This window comes from Ambystoma mexicanum, chromosome 8, assembly GCF_040938575.1.
Source record: "Ambystoma mexicanum isolate Mex_15411 chromosome 8, UKY_AmexF1_1, whole genome shotgun sequence".
Lineage (NCBI taxonomy): Eukaryota > Metazoa > Chordata > Amphibia > Caudata > Ambystomatidae > Ambystoma > Ambystoma mexicanum.
In genome coordinates, this window is record NC_090929.1 from 738,909,067 (window position 1) to 738,923,368 (window position 14,302).

General features: G+C 45.8%; 1 protein-coding gene across 1 annotated transcript in view; it reads right to left on the minus strand.

Annotated features, from left to right (window-relative positions):
* ALOX5 (arachidonate 5-lipoxygenase) overlaps positions 1–14,302 on the minus strand; it is an 846,300-nt gene that overhangs the window by 344,800 nt on the left and 487,198 nt on the right. The gene's annotated exons all lie outside the window — the stretch shown is intronic.

Sequence of the window (14,302 nt, forward strand, 5' to 3'; positions counted from 1 at the left end):
TGCAGTTGCCCTCGGCCCACAATCCAGAGTAGAGAGTAGTGTGTCCTTGTCACCTATTTTGGGTGAGCCAGGGAGCTGTCATAGTGGCGCTCCCTCTTTGGGAGAAGACGAACCCCGCAAACATAGAGGGAGGGGGAAAGGTGCACCTGAGCGACTCACCAATCTTCAGGAGTTGACTTCAGTGGTTCATTCTTTGAGTTTGGCTCTCTCTGCTATGGTTAAACTGTATGAAAAGGTGGGAAATGCTGTTAGTGAGCAAAGCTCTAAGATGGCTTGTCTGAAAAGCAAACTTGCTTTTATTGAAGGTTTTATTATTGGTACTAGAGAAACCTCCAAGCCAGTCTCCAAGCCAGTCATTGGGAGGGTGGATGTATCAACACAAGCGCACGAACGTCAGAATAGGGGTGTTTTGGTACAGACAGATGATGAGGTTGAGGGACCAGAAAGGTATCAAACTTTATTCCCTCTTGTAAACCAAAGCTTTTTCGAAGATCACCAATTGACTCCAATAGTTCTATCTTCACTAAGTGTGAGTGTTGTGCAAGTGGCTGAGGAGTAAATGGATGAAATTGGGGAATGCAACATACTGGTGGTGGATGAGTGGCCAGTGGAGGCAAAACATTTTCCTATATTTTATCAGAGAAAATCAACAAAAGGAAGAAAAAGAGACCCAGACAAGACAAAAAAAATAATAAAAAAACGAAAAAAGTCTGATAGGGAGAATGTTTCAAAAAGGTCCAGAAAATGGCTATAAAATTTGATTACCCCAGCCTCCACTTACCAATTTTTGGGGTGAAAGAGATTTTCAACCCCATGGTAATTCAGTGAATTTAGTGGAATTAGTAAATCCACACTCCTCTGTGAATGGGCTGGTAGCAGACGAGAACCTTTCAATGATGTCCCCACTGGTACTCAACGTATGTATGTTGACCTAATCTGATCTGGTGGTCCAGGAGCAAGTCAATGGGCTGGGATTGATAAAGGGATTCACGGCTAACCAGCAGGACGTGCAGGTTGAGAGTGTGGCAGGTCATAAAACAGAAAACTACTCAGTAGTTAACCAATCTCATGAGAGGCTCCCAGTACCCACCTCCCTGACATTAGAAGAACGAAAATGAGCCACAGGTGGTGCCCAGAGGGTGAACAACCAAAAAAGTAATAATGAGGTCATCTCTGACCCTTGTCCCTCCAATTGAATAATTCTCAAAAAGTTACCCCTAGATCAAGAAGATACTGTGTTGAATAGGGCTAACGTTTTATGTTTATTGAGGAGAATCCCAGTGATTGCCGTACTCAACACTAAAGACATCGTGTGGGTGGAATTTTGGAAATGACAAGTTCAAAGGAACTCGAGTTCAATTATTCTATGTGGAGATCTGAATGCCTTGTGTGTCCCATTTCGAAAGGAAGAATGTTATTCCCACACAAATAATGCTGTGGTGTCCAGGAGAAGGGCATGAGTCGCACTTATGGATGCGTGGTAGGTCTGTATATTAAATGGAAATGTTTTTGGTAATGAAACCCCTCATCATGCATGGTATAGAGGATTAGAGAAACATTTTCTGGATTATGTTCTTGTATCAGAGGCGAGTTTCTTAGATGTTGCTTCTTTGAATGTTGAAGCAGTGACTGTGAGCTATAATTTCCCTCTTAACTTAAAATGGAGGATTGAGCTCGTGCCTGAGCCTCAAAGCCTTTGTCATATGGATTTAGACATTTCTCAAGTTAGGAATCATATATCTCGGAAAAATAGAAACACTAGGGTATTTAGTAACACATTATCTGCCATATATACAGGTGAAGGATTTTATGAACTATTGAAAAATAACCATTACTATGACATCATTCAGGTGGTTTATAGCTCCATGCAGTGACCTAAAAAGCCTAAAGTTGTTCATTAACACAGATACGATCCTGTGTTGCAAAGAAAAAAACAAGATATACGTAAAGCCTTGTGGGCAATTCCTACAACTGAGACAGTACAGCGAAAAGGAATTAGGACTGAGTATCAGAACTGCAGAAGACTGTGCAAGTATAAACACCTGCTAAATGATTCACGGTCAATACTCAAGGTCATTCCAAGTAAGGATTTGCAAGACTTCTAGAGATTAGTAAATGCTGACTCGAATTTCGAAAGTAATACTCAGGCGAATCCCATTTCAGAGAATAAATGGATAAGGCACTTCCAGGAGGTCTATACCAATAGCGATGACGATTTGGATGGAAATGGAGATATTATGGGAGCTGCCTGGAACTTGAAATGGACTTTGATGTTTTGTGCTGCCTTTTTCCACATAGTAGAAATGCAAGGGCACCGGATCAGATGGACTCTCCATGAAGGTTTTGAAAGAGAACGTTTCATTTTGGGGAAAAGCTTTACTAATAGTTTTCCAAAGGCTTCTCGATTCTTAGTTAACCTTGACAATAGGACCCATTTATAAAAAGGGATCTAGAGTTAACCCAACCGATTACAGGCCGATAGCTCTGTTGGATGTCCCATCATAGTTGAGAGAGTGGACATTTTCCAGGAGAGGGTAGCACACTCTCTCCTGCCTACACAGGGGAAAACTGGCAACTATGGCAGGTAGAGAGTCACTAGTACAAAATGTGTGAGAAGAAAGAGTGGAGACTGTGGGAGCGACTGATGGGGGCCAACTGACAACTGGGAGGGAGAATTCTCCACTAGGCATAAAAGGAGGTGTAAAGTAGGTAGTGGGAGGTGCATGCCGACAGGGTAAGGAAACGGTAGTCCCACCTATAGACCTCCATGTGGACATGAGCTCATCAGCAGCCCCCTTGACATCCTCCATATCCCTCCAACCATGTAAGGAGACGAACCAAGATGAGGTGATAGATAAGGAATGGGAGGATGGAGATCTGTTCAAACAGACACATGAAAGTTGCGACAGTGGTTCTTCGGCAACAATGTTTTCAGCACTGGAAAACCTACTCACAACATTGGTTAATAAGTGCAAAGATCTAGAAGAAAAATAGACCATCAAACGACACTAATACATTCCATTTGACTAAAGTTTTCATGTGATAAAGGTGGCGTACTCTCAAAAGAGCATGTGATTCAAGAGACAAACAGGAGGAGCTGTATAATACAGAAATATCAGATACTAGAAGTAATGTCTGAACCGCTCAGTGGTCAGGAAATTATAAAATAAAGTCAAGGATTACAAGAGGTGAATACGGAGAATGTCGAATGTAATAGGAGAGTTGGGGAAAATGTTGCCACAGAGACAAATTAAGGGAAAAAGAGAGGTGGGCAAGCACAAGAAAAAAGCAGTGAGGCAACCTATGACGTACAGGAATAACAAAATGTACAACAAATGAAAGGAGACTATAATTACTGAGGCAAACATAACAACTCTAAATCAAAATGATCTGGGTAATTATGAGCTGGTTAACAATATGAAGCATGAGAAGGTAGACATCAGCAGAGTCAGGCGAATGAGAGCAAGAAAAAAAAAGGTAACAAATACCCAAATATTTTGGACAAAGTTAGTACTGAAGAAGAGGCGATGTACCTTAATGAGAATAAAAACTAAGGAAGTACTTCTCATAGTGTAGTGAGAGTACCTAAAGATATAAATATCTTCTTTAGGAAACTGCATAAAGAAAGTGTTCAAAGAGATAAGAATGCAGGAACATAAAGTGATGGACCAAGTAAAAGGAAAAAGAGAGCATCCCCGGCTTAGTGTAGACCCCCTGGAATTGGATTATGCTTCTTTCATTACCACAGAAGTAATAAATGTGTATTACAGAGATAAGCTGGCATATGTATTGGGCACACTGCACATGCTCAAGCAGCAGCAATCATGCCTTTTAGAGGACAATGCTGGCCTAAATTGGTAACAGCCAGCACAGACATGTTGCTACAAAGGCATATTTTGGGCACAACTAGCATGTCAATGTGTTACATCAGTGACCGTGCTGTCTTACACTGTGGACACATTGATCAGTAAAATGTGTTGTGTTCTACAATGTTCTTGTCTGCTGTTAGTGACATGAAATGTACATGTTCCCCTTTAGAACTGATTGTAAACGTATGGCTTTTTGGTCACTTTTCCTGCTGTAAAATGCACAATTTCGGCCCCATATTTGGAAAAAAAATCTATTGTTATAGCTCTCTCGCTACGCTCGGTCGCCCCCACTATTTCCGAGAAATATCAACACATACACACTGGAAGAAATCACAAGAAACTAACCTTTCATCACTGCCCCCGACACCAAAAGCTATCTTTGTGACTGCATGGCTATGCCTTTGATGCTATTGTGTGAAAGGTCACACACCATCGCTTTTGAATATACTGCTTTGGGTGAGGGTGTTCACTTTTGGCTCGCCGGCCCTCCGGGTGACAAAAAGTGAATGCTTCGGCCCCACATTCAAAAAGGTTGGACAAGCCTGGTGTAGAGGATAAGGCATTGGATGGGTTGGAGCGGCTGTTTCAAACGGTGGACATTCAGGACCAAAAATACAACAGGGACGGCATGTCCAGACAATAGAAATTACTATTAGTGGGGTGAACACAGTAATCTGCAAACAGATTTTGGGTGCGGTAGAGCAGGGAGGTAAGGAAAGGGGAATAGGTGTCTTCAAAAGGCTTTGCAATTACAGGTGTTTTCCACGATTGGAAGGCATCCGCCACTAAATAGAACCAACTTTCTGCAAATACTGAGAAGCATAGTACCACTGCGTGTTATTTCAACCAATGACATTGTGATAGTTGATCAGGTAGAAGAGGCCACATGAACATAGTCCTACACATGGTGTGCATCAGAAGCAATTATGGATTTTATAATAAAGTACGAGGATGACCTATATAAGAGAGGATATCTATGCCGGAAGGTAATATGCCTGTGATCAAATTCAACATATACTGAGAAGAGAAGGCATGTATGGTCAAATATGCGGCAGGATAGAGAGGAGGGAAAAGAGAGTAAGTATTCTCAAGAACGTGATGTAAAGTTTACTGGAGGTAGGTCTGATATATCTAAAAGCGGGGAGGGACTGGAACAGATGAAAAGAGTAGAGGGCCGATTAGTTGGTGAAGAGGAGGGTTATTGGCAATTGTTGCCCAAGGTCTTTCAATCACATTTTACAAAAGTGACCCTTATAACAAGCTCCACACTGCAGAGGGGCCTCTTGCAAAATATGCATTTGTTTGTAATTCTGCTATTGCAGGAACCCTGGTTTGTGGAGCCACCTAAATTCGATGGAAGATCCTCCATCCATAAAACAGCTATTAAAGGCCAAAGGTGGAGACCGAAAGCGGACCTAACCATATCAGTAGCAAATCCATGGACAGTTAAGAAAAATAAGTCTAGTACTGAAACTGTTTTGTCAGGTTGTGTCACTAGATAGGACAAGAGGATATCTTGATCATCAATATCTATTAACCTCCAGGGAAAGCTCTTTCACAATAAAAATCTCATCCCAGTGAACGGTCTACAAGGGGAGGTCGGAGCCAACATTCCAATTTTTGTTTGTGGGGACTTCAATGCACATATTCCCCCAGACTCGAGAGTTTTTGAGGATAGCCTAAGCTCCTCACCTATTGTAAAAGAGTTCATGGATCGTAAGGTGATCGATTGGGTACATTTGTTAGATACACAATTTTAAAATGTTATATGGCCACCGGCCGAGAGATAGTCAGCGAGGATATACTAGATTGGGTGGAAAAAGTGTGAGTACTATAGACATAGAGGAGAGTGACCACCTACCCTTAGCTGTCCATGTCGCTGTTGACTACAAAGGTGTGCCCTTTGATAAGAGCGGGGTGGTTACAGTGAACAAGGGTATACACCATATTAGGTGACCAGACTTGTCTGATTAGTGGAAATCAGGTACCGAAAGAGAACTAGTAACATTTGTCGCTGAAGCCATGGAGGGAGCCACTATAAAGGATATTGACCTTATAAGTAGGTTTCAAACAACGGTAGATGTAATAAATGTCAGTGAAGAAGAGTCACAGTAATTGTTAGAAGAAGTGGAATATGAAGAGGAAGTGAAAGTGGAATGATGATGAGATAGTCCAAGGTGAGAAAGGGAGGTCCAATGTTGCGGGCAGAGGCCTTTTTACAGCTGTTTGTCTGTATAAGCCAGAAGGATGTGGTCCCTAGTACATGGAGAGATAGCAACATGATGCCCATTCATAAAAAGGGATGTTGGAAGAGCCTTGCCAACTGTTGTATGTTGGCAGTGCTTGACATTCCTTCAAACATATTTGCAATGGTGCTATTGTAAGATTTGAGTGATTGGATTGAGGCGAATAACATCTTACCTCAAAAAAAGACAGGCTTCCGGAGAAAGTCAAAACGATACACAGCTTGATCACCTTGACTACAATAGTGGAATACGCATGGTCTAAGTATAAACAGCTGGTCTACAGTGCATTTATAGACTTCAGTGCGACTTTTGACACAATAACAAGGAAACGTCTGTGGAATAAGTTAGCTCCATGATTTTGCAGCTTTAAACTTGTACCACAGTCAGAGTACATCTGGATGGGATGGGCAGTGTTAGTGAATGGATTCCCAAGGGTAGTGGTGTAAAACAAGGCTGCATATTAGCCTCAACCTTATTTAATCTTTATTTGGCAGTGATGCCCTGAATTCAGTGAGATTTGATATGCACAAACTGGCCTGGTTGGGATAGGCCGATGATCTTCTCTACACACCTGGGGAGTTGCAGATACAATTAAAGGCCCTGGGAGAATATGCCTCAGAGAATGGTTTGCAAATAAACATAGATAAAACAAAGATCAAGGTATTCACCTGCCGTAGGACGTTAAAGAAGTTTGTATGGAAGTTGAATTCACAGAACATAGAGCAGGTTACTAACTATAAATATCTGGGAGTGGGGGACGCTAAATTGAAATGGTCAGATCAATGGGAAGGAGTGCGCCATAAGGCCATGCAGCTAACCCAGGTTAATAAGGCATTTTCTGGGAAAACAGACAGGCTACTCCACGAAGACCATTCTAACGCTCTATAAGGCTCAAATACTACAGAGCATTTGTGTATGGTGCCCCATTGGAACATTTAGAGGGAAAAGTGCTGGAAGTACTATTTAGGCTTCAAAATATATGTTCATTTAGAATTTGACATTTGGTGTATTTCAACGTTGTTTTATATAAAAGGCTGATGTGTTATAAGATGATCATCTCTAAATTATTTCAAATATATATGTCCATGCAGGAGCTAGTCCGAAATAGCTGTATTGGAATGTTGTCGTCTACAGCTGAGGGCTGGCAAGTAGCACTGGGCCTACAGGGCTCGACACAAGTATATAACTGGTCGGTGAAAAGGTGACTGACCAAGGGAATACGATATGGAAAACGCAAAGGTTGACCTTGCAACTAAAGTAAACAGTGGCCATTCTGTTCAATACGTACAAAGGAGAGTGGTGCTGCCAGGTGACCTGGGTGTATTCCCAGCCAGGCACCCAGTTGGAAGATATTTAAAGATTACATTTAACCTGGCCAACTCTTTTGATATTGATAACGATAGTAACTCAAGGGGAATGAGGTCTAGAGGATGAAGAAGTATCAACAGGTAGTTTCATCAAGGCTGAGGAGGAACAGCGCAGTCGTTAGGGAGAACTGGACGGTCCATGCACACCAGCTTGGCCCTGTGCAGCGGCAGAAGGTGGCACGAGGAACAGGTGTTGGAGAGGAAGAATAGAATAAAATCAGAGAGGAGAGAAGCAGAAAGCACCCTGGTTAGGGCAGACGTACACAGATACCTCTCCAGCTGTCCCTTACGATTACTTCCAGTTCCTGTCTGCTGTCCAGACTACTATCCCAAATCAGACCTAGAGTATCGGGCCTCAGAATGTCTGCAACTCGTCCCTCACTTGAAGGATTCGGGAAACTCTAGCGCCCACAACAGCCACTGGCCTCAGAGTGGGTGATAGAACCTTCTTTGGTACTGTAAGATTTGTAGAGTACATTTTAGAGGGTGAGAAGTTAGAGAGCTCGAGAAGGGCGTTGTGGGTGAGCATACCAGAGGCAGGAGAGGAACCATCCTGACATTTAGGGTTGAGAAGATTCCGTTTGACTTAAAGCTGGCTTCTGTTTTTAAACATTTCCCAAAATAAAGTGTTGAACTCAAAGCCTATGGTGTAGGTTTTCTTCTTGTCCCCAGATAGTTATGAGACTGCTTACTGTTCCGTACAACTTCCCCGGCTCTTAGCAGTCTTCTTGAGCATATACTAACTTCAAGATTATTGAATAGAACCTTTCATTTCTTCTGCTAAACATGGCTGTTACCCTTGGGCAGTCAGATTGAGGGTGGGAGTTTAGCACACGGTTTGCTTATATTTCTTCCTTAAAATTCAGTTTGTATTCCTTACTTAAAAGTCGGATTGAGGGGTTGAAGGGAGAGATTAACTGGGGTGTTTAATTGTCACATGTTTTTATCTCGCTGTTACCTCAGAGTTCTTGGCTACGTTTACGTGGGCTCACTTTCGGTTTTGCCATGATTTGACAGGGGGAACCCGTTGCAAGCAGACATACACGTCAGCGGCTCCTCGCCACCAAATTTTGGTCATTTACAAGGCGTGGTGCAAATGAGCAAGGCAAAAGGTGGCATAGACTTGTGCATGCCGCCTTTTGCCTTTTTCACTCCAGCGTGCAAATGAATTAAACGCTGCCTGCCACGTGCGCATCGCAGGCAGCTTGTTCAATGGATCCCTGTGGAGTCCACCTGCATTGACAGTTGGTAAGAGCACAGGATTGCTCTGTATTAACATGTATGAGAGGGAGGCAAATACATCCAAGGGCCTCCAGAATGTGCGGTCTACCTGGAGTAACATTGGAAACCATCCTGCATGCATTATATGCATGGTCCTACCTACAAGGGACACAATGGTGTTTAATCTTGCTCCCTTACAAGGATCACAATAGTGACAAACAAGGGGGAGGGGCAGAATGCAGAAGGTGAAAGGATGAGGTCGCAGGGAACAAGATGCAATGATGAACATACCACTAGGGTATTCTGTTCTAGCAGGTAACTAAATTGCATGCTTGTATACCTGACAGAACATGTTTAAGCATCAATCACGAGGAAACAAATGTGCTTGGTTTGATCGTCAACCTGGAATGCGGCCTCCGAAGTATGAAAGTAGCACTTATATATAGTCTGTCTTTTTAGCAGAGGATGCTCAAATTCCTAGAGGAGTACCGTACAAAGGGCCGCATTACGACCCTAGCGTTAACCACGGCGCTATTAGAGCCATGGTTGACGCCGGTATTTTACCAACTCCACCATGGTGAATGGCGGAATTACCGCCCCATTCCAAGGTTGGCAGGGCGGTAATTCCCCATTCACCATTGGCCCTTCCCCATTCCCATTTTTGCCCCATAGGGCTGAATGGGATTGGGGAAGGCGGTAATTACGGTACCGCAAATTGCGGTACCTTAATTACCTCGAAAGTCCCTTTGCGGGTTCCTTCCTTAACGGCTGGTAAAACCAGCCGTTAAGGTCGGGACCCACAAAGGGACCTCGTAATTAGGCGGTAAGGGTTTAACGGCGCTGACACCTTTTACGGCGCCGTTAACCCCTTCCCGCCTGGGTCGTAATGAGGCCCAATGTGTGCTCTTCTGCTATATGTATATACTTCACACAGCAACTTCTTCACTGGGCACTCCAAATTACAGCAAATCTCAATGCAATAAAGGGGACTGTAGCCTCAAAGCTGAACACCTTGAAGTAATGTGCACAGCATGATGTCTAAAAGACAGAAGGGCTCTTTAGAAGACCCACACTTTCTAGAGGGACTTGTGTGATAGCAGGTAGAACGGTATTGTATTTGTATTTGCATTTGTTTATATAGCGCTTTACACCAAAGCGCTGCACAATTGAACAACTTGGTACATGAAACATAACAAATAACGATAGAAGCACATTACAATATGAATCAGTCAACAAAACAGTAAGAAGAGCAATTAACTGGATAGAATAGGGAGAGTAGTGGAGAAGGACTGTGTGGGAGGGAAAGGGGTAAGGAGGAGAAGGAGGAGGGGAGGGGAAAAGGTGAGAGTGGGGAGGTAGGGGAGGGGCAAGAAGAGCAATGAACTGGATGGAATAGGGAGAGTAGTGGAGAAGGACTGTGTGGGAGGGAGATCGGTAAGGAGGAGAAGGAGGAGGGGAGGGGAAAAGGTGAGAGTGGGGAGGTAGGGGAGGGGCAAGAAGAGCAATTAACTGGATGGAATAGGGAGAGTAGTGGAGAAGGACTGCGTGGGAGGGAGAGGGGTAAGGAGGAGAAGGAGGAGTGGAGGGGAAAAGGTGAGAGTGGGGAGGTAGGGGAGGGGCGGAAGATATTCAAGGGGAAAGATAAGGAGGTAGGGGAAGCAGGGAGGGCAAAGGGTTTCAAGGAGGAGAATTGAGAAGGAGAGATTTAAGGGAGGTGCGGAATGAGGAGAAGGTAGGGGTAGAGCGGATTGCGAGAGGTAGGGGGTTCCAGTGCAGGGGAGCTAGGAGTTGGAAGGAGCGGAAACGGGAGTTCAGCTGTAGGCAGTAGGGAAGGCAAGATGGTCAAGGTGGAGAATGAAGCTGCTATCACACCAGGCGCAGGGTGCGGGAAGCCAGCGTGGGGCCCAGAATAGTGCTGGTGTGGATAACGGTATAGCTGTAGTCAATAGACCGGACCAGGTGCTGAATGTAGCAGCTCCTGCCGCTGAAAGGTGGAATTCTCAGCAGACACAGCAGACAGACCCAGCTGTCACATCTGGCACGGGGTGGGGGAAGCAGGCGTGGGGCCCAGACTGGAGCTGGGATGGATAACAGTACAGTCGTAGTCACTAGAGGAGGCAGACTGGGCCAAGTGCAGAATGTGGCGGCTCCTGCCGCTGTACGGTGGGTCACAGCAGACACTCCTGGCTGAGAGTGCGGGAAGCAGTGCCTCGCTCAACAATTAGATGGCGGCCCCGGGCGGCAGAGGCAGGCCAGACGAGACAGAAGGTGAAACTCTGCTGCAGCTGGAAGCTCTGGACCTGGAGCGCAGGTCCCCTGTAGGAAAGGCAGATGGAGGCCCCTGGACGGAATGGGGGCACCAGGTAGCAAGTACCTTCCGCTACGGATGGAAGTCCCAGGACTCTGCGCTGTGGATGGTAGTCAGGAGCTGGAATGGTGGGGCAGTCAGTAGGCACCCGGGGGGCTGGGGCAGGCCAGAGGACACTGCAGGTAAGCGCCGCTGCAGCTGGAGGCTCTGGACCAGGAGCGTATGTCACCCCGCAGGCAGGCAGATGGGGGCCCCGGGCCGGAAAGGAGACACCAGGCAGCAAGCACCTACCGCAACAGATGGAGGACCCAAGGACCCGCCACCGTGGATGGACTCGCCACCGTGGATGGAAGACAGGAGCCTAAGCTGAGTCACTGTCAGCAGGCACCCATTGCTGTCGGGAAGCCCCGGGGCAATGGAGGAGGCTCCAGGCAACTGAGGCGGGCGGGCAACACCATGATTCTGGGCAGCCACGTCTAACCTTGTGTGGGGGGGGCGCAAGCGGAGGCACTGGGTCCAGGATGGAGGCACCTGAACTGTTGTGGCCGGTGGGAAGAAACCGCTATTCTGGGAAGCCGCACCGGCCGCAGAGCGGGAAGGGCCGCAGTGGGAGCAAGCAGGAAGGTGCCGAAGGTGGTCCGCAGAGCGGTGGACCCAGGCGGAGGGTTGGTCGTTGAGCTGGCTTTGTGGGCCTGCAGCGCAGCCCGCGGGGCACAGAAGGTGGGGAGGCACACACAATCAGGAAGGTCTCAATGGTCCGATGGTCAATGGTGATGGAACAGGAGGAGGAGGCCTCACCGAGGGGCTGTACCAGATCCAGTTGAAGGCAGATCCGATTCCTGATGAGATCGCTGTCAGAGGGGCCCCCGGAGTCAAGACGCAGGATCGGAGAGAGGTCGGGCATAGAATTGCTGTTTTTAATGTTTTATTTATGAAAGATTCAGCCTGATATGAGGAGGCACAGGTTCAGGCAGCCGACCTTCTGCTCCCCCTGCTGGTAACTTTTTTTAACATTAAAACATTACAAAAACATTTTAACGTTTTGACGTGGTTTGGATGTCAGAGGGTCACTTGGTGGAAGTTGCCAATTGGGACCTGTCTATCCTTCCTGCAATGTTAATCACTACGCTCAAGCACACTTTACCCTTACCAGCCAAGCAATCACACACAGCAATTCAATAACCTTCCCAACAGACATAAAACAACAGAATAGTACATCTCTACAATCAACATACATGTCACAGTCCTGACCAAGGCAACCCAGCACCACCGTCTCATGAGGCTCCCCACTGGACACAAATGCAGCTATGCTCTCGACGCAAAACATCTAGTAAGAGACCCACACGCACAGCTCTGGGTACTTGCGGTCTGCACAGATGAACACAAAAGCAAAGGTTACTTGCATGTCCCCTATTTTCCCACTGACCTAACTTACCACCTCTTTCAGATCCACGAGTGTACCGGGGGATCATTCAAAGGCATTAATGCGTAGTAATAATCCTAGAAACATCATATGCTGTCATCAGGGCCTGCAGTTCAGCAGGGTTCTGCACTTTCTGTTAATGGAGTGTTTACTTGACTTTTGGGAGGTTACTGGTTGTGTGTTGTACCATCTGCATGTTTAATGCATGTCATCTGCAGCGGAAGAAGAAGAGGCAACACTGCTTACAGCACATGGCAATCTGTCCCCGGTGTGATTTCTGCTTGAGTAGGCCTGATGATATCAGTCTCCTGGTAACAGCATGGAGAGTGGAGGGCATTAAGAGAAGAGGTGGGAGTGCAGACCTGAGAGTACCAGAAGCCAGGTGTGGTGGTGTAGGCCAGGCGAGGGTCATGAGCTGAGCGCAGTCTTTCCCGCGGGAGCCCAGTGCCATGGACTCTTGCTGTCTCAGCTCGCAGATCACCCCGCTTACTGAATCAGGTGTTTATAATCCAAGATCCTGCTCCAGGACACAAGTGGCATCAGCACACCATGCAATGTATCCACTCTGACAGTGACCACAGCGCACAGGTTTTCTTTCAGAGACGTCTCCTGTGCATAGGTCTCTCCATATTCTTGCTTTGGCTTTTCGAAAGGTGGAGGTCCCTTTGGTTATGGACAAGAGCCAGTATATCTGGTAATATAAGGAGTCCCAGATTGCAGTTGGGTGTCTTCCCTCTCCTTGACCTCCTTGTTCATTCCGAATACTTAGGGTTGTGCGCAATGGCTTGTTGTGTCCATATGGGTATGTTCTAGTGTGTGGGTTTGTTTGTTGTAAATGTGTGCTAGTTGTGTTGGTTGTGTGTTAGGGTATAGGTTGGTTAGCCCAGTATGCATGTGTACTGTTTGTGTGGTGTGTTTGAGGAAGTAGAAGCAGGGTGTTTAGTGCATTGGCTACTCGCTAACTTCTTCTATGTGGCTAATCTACACAATCCTATATATTGTGACATATGACTAATCTCCACAATTTTATCATAGTGAAACGCATGGTTAATCTTCACAATTCTATCTGATGCATTGCTAAACTTCACAATTTTATCTAAATGTGAAGCATGGCTAAACTTCACAATTCAGTCTAAGTGTGAAGCTTGGCTAAACTTCACATTTCTATCAAGGTGTGACGCATGGATAAACTTCACAATTCTAAATGTAATGGCTTGGCAGGCAAAGAACAATGGTCTGGAGGGTTGGCTAGAGCAATGTCAGAGGTTAAGATTAACACTAAACCTTCCAGATATCCCCTCTTTTATTTTGCTAAGGTTCACAATGGGAACAGAAGTGCTAAGGCAACATCTCACAGGAGCACTTGGATGGCCTGGGAAACCTGGATGATCCACCATTCAGCCCCCTCCGGCGCCTATATTATGTAGCTAGTGCTGGCCCCCGGCTTCCAAGGCTTCCCCAGGCCAATCCTTTAGCCTACAACGTGAAAATGTATCTCATACCCTCTACAGTGAGGCAGGATTCCCTTCCTTGGGGTTCCAAACTGAACCTGAAGGCAGGCGTCTGATCCGTTTGGGAAGGCACCTGAGAGGGAGTTTGCCAGGGATTAGTCCTGACCTAGCCTCTAGGCAGGCCGGTGACAAATTATTGAACTAATGCCTATTAGAAGCTAATTACTGGTCCTATTAGGTGCCTAATTCAGTAGCCCAGGCCACCCAGTTGAAGAGAACATTTAAACTGAGGTAGAGCGAATGAAGAGTAGAAAACTAGTACTAAGGTGTGCTCCCAAGGCCAGTCTGTTATAGACCGGCCACTGCAATCCAAGTATGGCTTAGTCTTTCCCTGATGTTTACAGCAGTTCACCTTTA